This window comes from Triticum urartu, chromosome 3, assembly GCF_003073215.2.
Source record: "Triticum urartu cultivar G1812 chromosome 3, Tu2.1, whole genome shotgun sequence".
NCBI lineage: Eukaryota > Viridiplantae > Streptophyta > Magnoliopsida > Poales > Poaceae > Triticum > Triticum urartu.
Genome location: NC_053024.1, coordinates 495,365,092 through 495,379,407, shown reverse-complemented (window position 1 = coordinate 495,379,407; position 14,316 = coordinate 495,365,092).

The following is a 14,316-nucleotide window of genomic DNA, read 5'->3' as shown; positions in this document are numbered from 1 at the left end:
TAATACCCATATTATCAAGTATAATCAAGCAGGACGTAGGGTTTTACCTCCATCAAGAGGGCCCGAACCTGGGTAAAACATCATGTCCCCTGCCTCCTGTTACCATCCGCCTTAGACGCACAGTTCGGGACCCCCTACCCGAGATCCGCCGGTTTTGACACCGACAATGATCCTTCGGGCAGGCCCGATTGATGTGCTTGAAGTCAACGCACATATGGAGTGAATCATCTTTCTTGGGAACCATGACGACATTAGCGAGCCACTCGGAGTGGTAAATCTCTCGGATGAACTCGGCTGCCAAAAGCCGAGCCACTTCTTCGCCAATCGCCTTTCGCTTTTCCATGGCGGACTGACGGAGATACTCTTTCACAGGTTTAACTTTTGGGTCGACTCGCAAATGGTCGTCAGCCAAATCGCTGGGTACAGCTAGCATGTCAGAAGGTTTCCATGCAAAGATGTCCCAGTTCTCATGGAGGAACTGGATGAGCACTTCTTCCTATTTGCTGTTGAGTGTTATTGATATATGAGTCGGAGCAGCATTGGGATCAGTCGGGTGAATATGAACTGACTTTGTTTCACCAGTCGACTTAAATGCAGACTCTGAAGCATGCTTCTTAGCTCTCAACAAATCACTCGGATCTGTCGTCTTCTTGTATTCCTCCATTTCAATTGTTGCCATATGTTCATCGGCAATCTTTGAGCCCTTCTAGAAGCACTCTTCCGCTCGCTGCTGATTACCAGTGACTGTAGTCATGCCTCTAGGGCCATGCATCTTGAGCTTGAGATACACATAACATGGTCGAGCCACGAAACAGGCATACACAGTCCTTCCCAAGATAGCATGATAGGCACTGTGAAAATCCACGACTTCAAACGTCAACTTTTCCTTCCGATAATTCTTCGAATCACCGAAAGCCACGTCAAGGGTGATCTGGCCAAGTGAATCTGCCTTCTTCCCTGGTATAACTCCGTGAAACCGCATGTTACTCTCACTGAGCTTGGACATCGGAATGCCCATCCCACGGAGGGTCTCAGCATACGAGATGTTCAATCCGCTGCCACCATCCATCAAAACTTTGGTCAATCGGGTGCCTCCAATGACCGGGTCGACCACCAATGCTTGCCTCCCAGGGGTGGCAACATGCGGCGGGTGATCTGACTGGTCAAATGTAATGGGGGTCTTTGACCACTTCAGATACGTCGGTGTCGCCAGAGCGACCATGTTCACTTCTCTGTTGATGACTTTCAGTCGATTTTTGCTTTCAACATCAGCAAAAATTACTAAAGTGGAGTTAATATTGGGAAAACCATCACCATCCTCTTCTTTGTCCTCGTCTTTATCAGACTCTTTTTCCTTCTCACTGGGTTGCTTTTCTCTGAACTGCTGTATAAGGACTCGGCACTGCCGAGTGGTATGCTTAGGATAGATGAGATTTCCCTCTTCATCCTTCTTGATGTGAATGTGACATGGTAAATCCAACACATCGTTACCGGCTGCATCTTTCACCTTCTTAGGAGTCCAGGGCCCTTTAGGCTTTCCTTTAGCCTTCCCTTGGTTTGCCACTGCAACTTCTCCAGGTGCTGCAGGCTCTGCCTTGCACTTCTACTTCTGATTGAAATTTCCTCCTTCGGTGTCCTGGCCGACCGGTTTACTCTTGCCACTACAGAGTCGATCTTCTTCTTCGCCATTGGCATACCGAGTGGCTATCTCCTTCATTCGAGTCAGAGACATGTCTCCTGTCCGACCGAATTTTAGGTTGAGCTCCCGGTACCGAACGCCCTCCTTGAAGGCGCACATTGCTTGATGATGGGACACATTCTCTACAGTGTGGTGTAAAGTGGTCCATCTCTGAATGTAATCTCTCAAAGTTTCATTCGGCTTTTGCATGCATTGCTGCAATTCGGTCAATCCTGCGGGCTATTTGCACGTGCCCTCAAACGTTCTAACAAACACTCGGGCCAACTCTTCCTAGATGAAAGTACTGTCTGGAGCTAACTGATTCAATGAAGCTCTGGCTGACCCTTCAAGCATCAGGGGAAGATGCTTCATGGGAACTTCATCATTTCCTCCACCGATCTGCACAACCACTCGGTAATCCTCAAGCCAAGTGTCAGGCTTTGATTCTCTAGTGAAGTTACTGACTCCAGTCGCCAACCTAAAGTTGGGAGGGATCTCTGCAGCTCTGATAGCTCTGCTAAAACACTAGGGACCAGAAACGTGGACCCTGTTTACAGTCAGGCGATCTCTGTCATGCCCTTCTCTCTGTGCTCGGTTCCTGTCGGCTAGACCTTCCACCAATATTGACCTTGTGTCAAACCCTGGCTCCCTTGGATCGACCAGCCTTCTCTGCTCTTCATTGTACGGGCGCCTATCATCATAATGCCGGGGCACGTATGATTCGCCCCTCGGAGGGGGCGTAGGCACTCGACGGCGGTCATCACGGTCAAGCCGACGATCTTGTTGCTCATTGTTCCGACCCAAATACTGCCCTTGACGATGCCCGCGTCCCTCACGCCGCGGAGGCAATCTTGGTCTATGGGCAGACTGGACGGTATCAGCCACCACATATCTGCTATGGATTCTATTGCGCGACTGGGAAACCGCTGTGTTCTGCTCTCCTGCTGCTCAGAGCAGCGCCCTGATCTGCATTAAACCTCTTCCAGCTTCCGACTGGGACGGCTGAATGGATTCTGCTATACGAGCTACAGTAGTAAGATTCTAAATCGGAGTGCGGTATACATGCGGTTCTGGTGGAAATAATTGCCGCTGTCATCGACTAGACTCAGGGATTTGCCGCTGAGCGGGCTCGTCGAGTGAACACTGAAGATTCTCCAGTCAAGTGCGCTCAGACAAAGTGGCTAAACGCACTGCCTCCAAGGCCCGAGCTTCAGAGGTCTCTCCAACAACGGGCGTGTGCAGGGCCTCCATATTGCGGTGGTGAAGTTCCTCCCTCTGCTGCGAAGAGAGAGTTTCAGGATGATACTCTTCATGAATACGCGACGGCTCGCCGCCGCCTGCATTGCCGCCATTGCGACGCATGCCAGGCAGGCTGCGGGGCGTGTCGACCATCAGGACTTCTGCCGCCGGGTCGCTGCTGTCGCACTCGGATGAGGTCTCGATGGAGCCAATCGACAGGTTGAACAGGCCATAGAGAGATTCGTCGGGCTCAATTGTCGTGACTTGGGGGGTGGCCGACTGACGTGCCACCACATGCTTCACCCACCGCTGAATCCGCGACCGACCGGATCGCTTGCCGGTGTATAGCGGTGAGCGAGGACACCGCGGGAGCCAACCTATATAGGGTCGACGGCTGTCGCAGCAGGACGCCGCGAACGCACGCACAGAAGTGCATCGCTCCATGGACAGGAAGCGCCTCGACGTCGAGAGGAGCTTCCTGAAGCCAGGCCGAGTTGTCGGCGATGAAGACGAGCGCGCTGAGACGGATCTCGCGGCCCTCAGCCAGACCTCCGCCGGAAACCATGATGAAAAGAGTCGGAGAAAATTGCAACCTCATCGGAAAGTCGCTCAGACGCCGGCCCCATGGTGGGCGCCAACTGTCGTGGTTCTAAGTCTGACAGTAAAGTAGGGGGGTAAGAAGGTAGAGGCAAGATCCTAGCTATGGTGAGATTGTGCACGTAGGATGTATGAGTTCAGGCCCTTTGCGGAGGAAGTAACAGCCCTACGTCTCGGTGCCCGGAGGCTTTGGTCGATTGGAATATGCTGAAGTTACAGGGGGTGAGAACCCTTGTGCCATAGGAGGGGTTGACTTATATAGAGTGCGCCGGACCCCTCCCGTCCTCAATTACACAGGGTTTAAGGTACATAAAGATGGACTTTACTGATAACGTCAGCAATAAAGATACATGAATGACTTTTATGTCTATAAGGTAACGCCGGACCGTTGCCATTCAGAGTGACTGTAGATCTTCTAGCCGTCGAGTGATTCTTGTCATGGTCGAGTGTTCAATCCTTTGTCGAGTGAACTTGAGTCTTCCGAGTGGAGTGTTTACGGTCGAGTGAATGATGGTATCCCTCGAATGCTTAAGACTTTTATGCAGTGTCCTTGGGGAGGGTGTCTAGGTCAGGACTATGACCCTACCCTAGGTGCATGTCTTCGTCAACTGCCTCTCCTCCCCTCCAACCTATATATATGAGGGGGGCACCGCTAGAACAAAAAACATTGTTAGCCATGTGCGGCGCCCCCCTCCACAGTTTACGCCTCCGGTCATATTCACGTAGTGCTTAGGCGAAGCCCTGCGCGGATCACTTCACCATCACCGTCACCACGCCGTCGTGCTGACGAAACTCTCCCTTGAAACTTTGCTGGATCAAGAGTTTGAGGGATGTCATCGAGCTGAACGTGTGCAGAACTCGGAGGTGCCGTACGTTCGGTGCTTGATCGGTCGGAACGAGAAGAAATTTGACTACATCAACCGCGTTGTCAAACGCTTCCACTTTTGGTCTACGAGGGTACGTGGACACACTCTCCCCCTCTCGTTGCTATGTATCTTGTAGATAGATCTTGCGTGAGCGTAGGATTTTTTTTGAAATTGCATGCTACGTTCCCAACAATCATATTATTGTATGCATGTATGTATTTCGGCCTAGAGAATCGACATGAAAGATTTTATATTGACTTGCCCCTTGCAGGAGAAGGTGCCAACGGGAGTGCAGAAGCGCGACCGTGAAGAGTTGCAGGAGGCGTAACACTACAAGGAATACGTGACTACAAGCACTAAGAGTTTTCATAGATAAGGGGGGCAATGGCCCCCTTTGGCCCAATGAAGCTCCGCCACTAGTCGTGCGGTATGTAATTGATTGATCACGGTCTGAACAAGAGAATGAAATCTGTTGGGGATATTACTATCAGCTGAGACCCGCCCAGGAGGGGCCGGATCAGCCCCAATGGCGGGTTACGCAAGAAGCCCAGTAAACATCCAAGATTGTAGTTTATTAAGTATTATAGAAGGCCCAAGGGCCTGAAGGCGGTTTAAGGCCTGATATTATGAACCGCCATATGTAAGGAAAGACTTGTAAAGAAAGGCATGTAAAGAAGGTCACCGAGCCAGACACGATTATGAGCCGGCCGGGACTCTGTAGGCCACCAGGCATCAACCCATGTATATAAGGGGACGACCCGGTGGCGGCTTAGGGCGAGAGACAACAAAATCGATAACCAAGCCGGCGAGTTGAGCCTCTTGGAGATCGAAACCCTAGCAATACCAAACCCAACTAGACGTAGGCTTTTTCGTTCATCGTAAGGGGCTGAACTAGTATAAAAACTCTCTCGTGTCCTTTGTCCCGATTAAACCCCTTTAAGCTTCCTAGTGCGATGGCCCGACGACTAAGTCCTTGCTCTAGGACATATGCCGTGACAATTCCACGACAGTTGGCGCCCACCGGGGGGCCAGCGCACAGTGGATTTGAGTTCTTGAAGGGCAGCTTCGAAGGGCTCAAGGGATACGCTGTGGGCCGGATGACCAAGAGTCGTCGCGGAAAGCTCTACATCGACGACGAAGGCTGGGGCCCCGAGGCCGGCTCAATCAAGTACGGGTACCGGGTCCCCTTTGGCGGAATTCACGTTTTCATCGGCCGGATCGACGATTCGGGCCCTGAGCCGGACGTCCACACCAAACTCACCGAAACGGCTCAGCGTTCAAGGATCGCCCATGTTCAATCTGTCGTGAAGCATGCCTTCGTAGGCTGCATCCACGGCGGTGAATACTCTGAAGGATCGGTGGAGGGCGGTGAGACGGCCGTCTGTTCTGACACTGCATCATCAACGGGCGAGACAAACTCTTTGTACCAGCTACAAGACGGCATGCCCGGGGGCTGTTCTGATGGCAGCAGTATTCCGGACCCCCTGGAGCCGCTGAATTGGGCCGGAGTCTTCATGGTAGGGACACAGCCCGGGCTGAATTCTACCGCAGCGGCAGCAGCGGCTACCGGGTCGGCTGCAGTCGGGCCAGGAGACCCCGCACGCCCCCCGGCTCAGATTCTAATGGATCTCATGGATAAACTGACAACTCTGTTAACTGTCGTGGTAGAGCCGGCGGATAAAGCCCAGCACGACACAGAGGTGGCACGCGTGCGTGAGGAGATGGTGCAAGCTAAGGAAAATCTAGCCGCGGAGGAAACCCGGATGGCGGCAGAACGACCGGCTTTGGATGCTCGTGCTCACCAACTTCAAGCGGAGACTTTCCGGCCTCGGTGGACCTTAACGCATCAAATGAAGTCATGAGGAGGAGGCATCAGAAAACTCAATCACGTCTACCTCTGACGCTTGATCCGAGGAACCTATTCCATACACCCGGGGCCGGGGGAGAAACCCGCTGGAGGCAAACCGGATCACGACACTCGGCACACCGGTTCAGCCACGTGCCACAAAGCCACCTCGTATAATTACCGCTCCACCTCATTACGTGCCAACACCGCCAGGTCACTTCTCCAACCCTTTGGAAAACCTCATCGCAACGTCGACTCGCTTGGCGGCTCTCCCAATGGAAGGCGACTCACCAGCAACAATTGAAACACGGAGGGTCGGAGAACTTATTCAAACGGCTCTGGCGCTGCAGGATGCGTACTCCTACAGTCGAGACAGGATCCACTCAACTCCTCACCCAAGCCGGAGCCCGAGTTATAGTAGGCATATGGAGTCCACAGATATGTCAAGCAATGCTCAACGCCACAACCGGCCATACATGCATGAGCCGGTGCGGGCTGGAGCCCTTAACTTGGCGGATTAGGAGAGGATTCCTCAAGAGGTGGAACGAGCAGCTCAAATGGCAGCAGATCAAGCAGCTCATCAAACCTTTCCGGCTTATCCAGCAACCTCGGTTGAGGCGGGAGTGGCCACAAGAACCGGAGGCATTCCTTGCTTGGTGCCGGCCATACGCAATGAGCGTTTGCCAAAGGACTTCAAGGGGCCTCGTAAAGTGCCTAATTACACGGCTGACCTATAGTCGGGGGCTTGGATTGAGAGTTCGAGATGGCTATAGAATTGTTGGAGGTCAGCGATGTTGCAATGGCCAAGTATTTCACCATGACGTTAGATGGAACAACTCGTACTTGGTTAAAGGGATTGCCACCCAATTCTATCGGTTCATGGGCGGAGTTGAAAGCCCGGTTCATCCAGAACTTTAAGGACACGTGTAAACAGCCTATGTCGATTGTGGACCTGACCAATTACAAGCAAGAGGATGGTGAATCCACAACCCATTGGGTGCACCGAGTCAAGGAGATAATACATTCATCTAATAAGATGGATGCCGGCTCAGCAGTTTTAATGTCTGAGAAAAATTGCTGTTTTGAACCTCTGAAGCAGAAGCTGGGGCTGCTCAAGCGTGATGTAATGACATGGGAACGTTGATGGCGGCTCTCGTCAAGTACGCTGATTCTGATACTACCAAGGACCCGGTGTCTAACGAAGAAAAGGCAACGAAGGGAAAGAAGAACGGCAATGGCAAGGGTCACCAGCATAACCTGGCGAATCAGGGAGGTAATAAACATAAGGCTGATGATTTTGTTGCTAACACTAATGCACAGGGTGGTAATCAACGGTGCAAGGGCAGACAGCCCCCTCGATCGGGCGGGTCAGGTCCCACCCTTGAGCAATTGTTAAATGAACCTTGTCCAAAGCACAGCACCCGGGAGAAGCCAGCCACCCACCCGTGGAAAGGTTGTACGATCATGAAAGCGTTTAAAAATTCAAACACGTTGATGGAGGTCACGGCCCAGGTGGCGGTTCAGGAGGAGGCGGTTTTCATGGCCCGGGCGCCGGTTCAGGCGGAGGAGGTTTCCACGGTCAGGGCTATCTTGGTCACCAAGGAGGATATAATCAACAACCCGGCCAAGGTAATCAACAGCAGCAAACCGGTTATCAGAGCAACCCGAAGCAGCTGAGTAGTGGGCAATACCATGTATTTACCACTAGTTTATGTAAGAGGGACAAGAAGCTTCACAAGAGGGTCGTCAATGCCGTTGAGCCGGCGGTTCCACGTTATCTACGTTGGTCAGAACAACCTATTGTGTGGAGCAGAGAGGATCGCCCGCCCCGGGTTGATAATCCGGGTCACTTGGCCTTGGTGGTGGCACCTCAGGTTGGTGGATACAAGTTCACTAAGGTGCTCATGGATGGAGGCAGCAGCATCAACATCCTCTACTATGAGACGTTCCACCGGATGGGATTGATTGATAAAAATCTTAAACAATCCAACACTGTTTTTCACGTGTGGTACCTGGTAAATCAGCATAGCCAGTTGGTAAGATTGAGCTGGAAGTAGCCTTTGGGGATGAGTATGACTCCAGAGCAGAAAAATTAACCTTTGAGGTGGTTAAGATCAAGAGCCCATATCATGCTCTGTTTGGGCGGCCGGCTTATGCCAAGTTCATGGCTCGACCGTGTTACGTGTATTTACAGCTCAAAATGTCGGGTCATAAGGGCACCATTACAGTACATGGGAGCCGGAAGATAGCCTTGGAGTGTGAAGAAGGTGATGCTGCCTATGCTGAGTCTGTTTGTGCAACAGAGGAGTTAAAATTTTACAAGGATCATGTTGACCCGGCAGACATGACGACATTAAAGAAACCAACAACAGAGCATGAGCCGGTGTTAAAATTCAAATTAGCTGATGACACTAAGATGGTTGACTTTGTGCCTGGCGACTCATCCAAACAGTTCATCATCAGCGCAAACTTGGATCCGAAATACGAAAGTGCGCTCATCGAGTTCATCCGTGAGAACCGGGACATCTTTGCATGGCAACCTTCAGACATGCCGGGTGTCCCGAGGGAACTCGCTGAGCACACTCTTAATATAGATCCAAAGTTCAAACCTATCAGACAGTTTCTCCGACGGTTCAATGAAGAAAGGCGCAAGGCCATTGGAGAAGAGGTGGCCCGGCTCTTGGCAGCCGGGTTCATTGCGGAGGTCTTTCACCCAGAGTGGTTAGCTAACCCGGTGCTCGTGCTCAAAAAGAATGGCACCTGGCGTATGTGTGTAGATTACACCGATCTGAACAAGGCTTGTCCGGCTGATCCTTTTGCTCTCCCCCGTATTGATCAGATCATTGATGCTACGGCGGGTTGCGCACATTTGAGTTTTTTGGATGCTTATTCCGGTTATCATCAGATTAAGATGGCGGTCAAGGATCAGGAGAAGACAGCTTTTATTACTCCTTTTGGAGCTTTTTGCTATGTGTCTATGCCTTTTGGGCTTAAAAGTGCCCAGGCGACTTACCAACTTGTGTGCAGAATTGTCTTCACGATCAAATCAGGCGCAATGTTCATGCTTACGTGGATGATATAGTGGTAAAGTCCAGGAAGGAGGGAACCTTGGTCACAGATCTGAAAGAGACTTTTGATAATCTCCGGATCTACAAAATGATGCTTAACCCGGCCAAGTATGTTTTTGGAGTCCCAGCTGGGAAGCTATTGGGTTTTTTGGTGTCCAACCGAGGTATTGAAGTTAACCCGGAGAAAATCAAGGCAATTACGTCTTTAGCCAAGCCAACGTGCATCAATGACGTTCAGCGGCTAGCGGGTCGTGTTGCTGCCTTGAGCCGGTTCATAAGCCGGTTAGGGGAGAAGGCAATGCCTTTGTATCAGATGATGAAGAAAATAGATGCTTTTATTTGGAGTGATGCTGCAAATACTACTTTTGAGGATCTAAAAGCACAGCTTGCTGAGCCGCTGGTTCTTGCTGCTCTGGTTGAAAAAGAGCCGCCGTTATTATATGTGGCCGCCAACTCACGGGTTGTTAGTGTGGCTATTGTGGTGGAGCGCAAGGAGGCTGGCAAGGAACATCCGGTTCAACGGCCGGTTTACTACGTTAGTGAAGTATTGATTCAATCCAAGCAACGATATCCGCATTGGCAGAAACTCGTATATGGGGTATTCATGGCAAGCCGGAAGCTTAAACATTATTTCCAGGGTCACCCGATCACTATGGTCAGCTCTGCTCCTTTGGGAGACATCATTCAAAACAGAGAAGCCACTGGGCGAGTCGCCAAGTGGGCAATTGAGCTCGGGTCTCATGGGTTGAAGTATGTGCCGCGTACTGCGATCAAATCTCAAGCACTGGTTGACTTCATCAATGACTGGACAGAGATGCAGATGCCAGAAGAGAAACCAGACAACATGTATTGAACTATTTATTTTGATGGGTCCAGATAGTCGGAAGGCTCGGGGGCTGGAGTTGTGTTAACTTCCTCGCGAGGTGATAAATTTTGTTATGTGTTACGGTTGATGTTTCCTTGCACTAACAACGTAGCAGAGTATGAAGCCTTGCTCCATGGTCTTCGAGTGGCGAAAGAGATGAGTTTGAGCCGGGTCAGATGTCTTGGCGACTCAGATCTAGTGGCTCAACAGGTATCTGGCAAGTGGGATTCCAAGGACCCTCTCATGGCGGCTTATCGCCGGGAGGTTGATGCCGTTGCAGGACATTTTAAAGGTTATCAGGTGGAGCACATTGACCGTCGAAAGAATGAAGCGGCTGATGCCTTAAGCCGGTTGGGGTCTCAGCATAAGCCGGTGCCACCTAACACCTTTTTGGATGTTTGCATAACCCCTCTCTCAAGTTGCCCATAGAAGAAGATTTAGCTGTTTCTGACCCGGAGGCGTAGTTGGTGGCGGCTCTTCATGTCATCCCAGATTGGACAGTACCGTTTTTGGCTTACATGGCCCAGGGAGAGTTGCTAGCAGATGAGACTCTGGCTCGACAGATAACCCGGCGGTCTAAGTCAATGTCGATTTCAGATGGAGAATTATACCATCACAGTGTCTCTGGAGCATATCAGCGGTGCGTTTCCCCCGAAGAAGGTCAAGCAATACTTCGTGAGATCCATGAAGGCGATTGTGGTCATCACGTCGGGTCCAAATCTCTGGTGGCCAAGGCTTTTCGTCACGGCTTTTACTGGTTGACGGCTCACGCTGATGCAGAAGATCTGGTCAGTAGATGTGATGGATGTCAAAAGTTTGCACGATGGGCGCATGTGCCGGCTCAGGAGCTCCGGATGATCCCAACCACTTGGACGTTTGCGGTCTAGGGGCTTGACATGGTGGGGCCTTTCAAAAGGTCCAAGGATAAAAAGACACATCTCTTGGTGGCAGTTGATAAATTCACTAAGTGGGTTGAGGCGGAGCCAGTGAGTAAGTGTGACGCGGCCATAGCGGTTCAGTTCATGAAAAAGGTGATCTTCTGTTTTGGTTTTCCACACAGCATTATCACTGACAATGGCACTAATCTATCCCAGGGGCTATAGAGGAGTTTTATTAACATGAACACATCCGGCTTGATGTTTCTTCTGTAGCTCATCCTCGATCCAATGGTCAAGCTGAGAGAACTAATCAGGAAATTTTGAAAGGTATAAGACCCCGACTTATGGTTCCCTTACAGTGAACGCTGGGTTGTTGGGTAGAGGAATTACCCTCGGTGTTATGGAGTATCAACACCACACCTAACAGGTCGACAGGTTACACACCTTTTTTCATGGTTTATGGAGCAGAAGTAGTGTTGCCTAGTGACATCCGTCATGACTCACCACGTGTGGCGGCTTATGTTGAAGCTAATAATGAGCAAGCAAGACAGGATGCGCTTGACTTTTTGGATGAAGAAAGAGACTTAGCAGCGGCCCGGTCAGCAATTTATCAACAGGACCTGCACCGATATCACAGCCGTCGGGTTAAGTCCAGGGCTTTTCAGGAAGGCGACTTGGTGCTCCGGCTCATCCAGGATCTATCAGATGCACACAAGTTATCCCCACCTTGGGACGGACCCTTTGTGGTCAGTAAGAACTTAAACAACGAGTCATATTACCTCATTGATGTTCGAGAGCATGCAGACTCATGTAAGTCGGAGGAGGAGACCCGCTGGCCATGGAACATTGCTCAACTTTGGCCATACTACACCTGAGCTACCGGCTCTCATCATGTACATACTTTAACATTGTATATACCATGTTAAGCAATAAAGTAAGACCATCGGTCTCTTTTCTTTTCAAAGATTATGCATCTTTGTTATTTCTTATTTTTCAAATGACTATTAAGGAGCTGATCATATTTGAATCAAGTTTACCCTTTTTGGTCCGGCTTATGATCGTATCTGAATCTAGCTGCAATCTCATGGTCACTTGGGGGCTTCTTGTTCAAACATAGGTCATATTCGAACCAAAGAGAACATAGCTGTCGTGACCCTCTTGATCGGCTCAAGGCCAAACTCACTTGGGGCTTCTTGATCGTATTCGAATCATAGCTTAACCCCTTTTGAGTCCGACTTGGATCGTATTCGAATTAGGGTCGTTAAAAACCTCTCAAGGTCATTTGGGGGCTTCCTGTTCAAACATAGGTAGTATTCGAACCAAAGAGAACATAGCTGTCGGTACCCTCTTGATCGGCGCAACGCCAAAGCCACTGGGGGCTATATGGTCGTATTCGAACCTTAGCTTAACCCCTTTGGTCCGGTTTACTGATCTTATTCGAATCAGAAACCCCCACCTTTTGAATACAGGATTAAATTATGCTTGCCTTTTAGTTTTTTGTTGTTTCAATATTACAAATAATTAGCCTGGTCTTCTTCACCGGCTTGGCTATTTGACAACACAGCCGCCCGGGTCATTCACACCGGCGGCTTACGGATTAAAAGGCGCAACCTACCAAGGTATAGTAGTCATTGGTATTCAAAAAAGCATTGGCTTCTCATAAAGATTGAATTATCAAATTCATCACCTGGGTTATTTAAACCGGCGATCTAAGGATCAAAAGGGACAATGTATGGTTATTATTTATACGCACTTACCTGCTGCATTAACTACAGAGTTAGTTTCAGCCCTTGCCCTTTATTTATATCTGTCTCTATTTCCTATTATGGAAAACGTATTGGCTATAAATTGGGTGTTTTAACCCGTTTGGTTCTAAGCTGCCAAGCCGGTCTTTCCTTTGTATTTACAGGAACAGAGTTCAAACATTGCAGAGACAAACATTAAATACGATGCATACATTGGCATCAGGAAACAAAGAAGTCACATAAAAGTATTTTATGCGCGATGGCATAAGCAGAACATACGGTGTTTTCACAACTAAGTTATTACAAGGCTTTATAAGCCCTTAAAGATGATCATTGTTCCTCCCTCACCGGTTCACCACCTTCTATTGGCTAGAAGTTGGGTTTTGACCAATCAAAACCATTCACGGCGACAAATTCGGCTTCGTCGTCGATCAGGCCGACCGGGTCAACTTCCGGGGCAAATGCGTCTTCTCTCACTGGTGGGATCAAATCTGTTACCTTGTATGAGGGAGTGGCCATCTTCTTATTCTCACTATCAAAAGCCGGCTGGTATTTATCAACATTGGTGTCATCTCCAAGGGTAGTTGCCTGAGGCCGGACTCCGCGCACGCAAGCCATGAAGTCATCCTGATCAAAAGGAGACCCGTCTTCCTTCACGGTGGGATAACCTCTTGCCAAGTCTGCCGGGTCTAGGTCTGGCACCCAAGCCTTGGAGCGGGTCAGGGCATTCAAAGCTCCAGCTCACGCGCAGGAGCGTTTTACTTCTTGAAACCTGGCACGAAGGATGGACAGTTTCTTCAGGACGTCGCTAAGCCGGTTGGGTCCTTGATTAGCAGGAGAGATGGCGGCCAGAGCCCGCTGTGCGCCAATATACAATTGTTCAACCAAAGTATATACTGCCTTCAGTTTAATCAATGGGTCTTGGCTCAGATTTTTGCTTCGAGGGCCTGCATAAATTTTACACGCAAAGTCAGTTGGCGGATTATACTTCGGATCGGCAAAAAGCACACAAAAGTTAAGGTCAGATGGCTTACCAAATATAGCGGCTACCATCTGAGACACCCGGCCCTTTAACCCGTTCAACTCTGTGGAAACCTCTTTCAGAGTTGTCTCGGCCGTATCAGCACGTTGGGTCAGAAGCGTTTTTTCCTCTTCCCAAGTTTTCTCCTTGGCAGCAAAGCTGGTCTTTAAATTTTTTGTTGCAGAGAGACTTATTTTCAGTTTGGAGTTAGCAGATTTAATTTCTGCCTCCTGACTCGCTAGCCGGGTCTTCGCGTCAGTCAATTGAGAGTTCAATTCAGATAAGGCATTCTGCAAAACATTCAGATGAGTCAAGATTTGGTTTCCAATTCAAAAATCACGATTCAAGTCTCAAGTACTTTACAAAAAACCACTTGACACTTGGGGGCTAATGTATGCCAAATCAACTTTCTATGATTCTACAGACATATTTAAGTCCCAAACACCTTACAAAGTAACAGCACTTGGCACTTGGGGGCTAATGTATGCAGTTCAGCAAGTTTCTCAAAGGTTA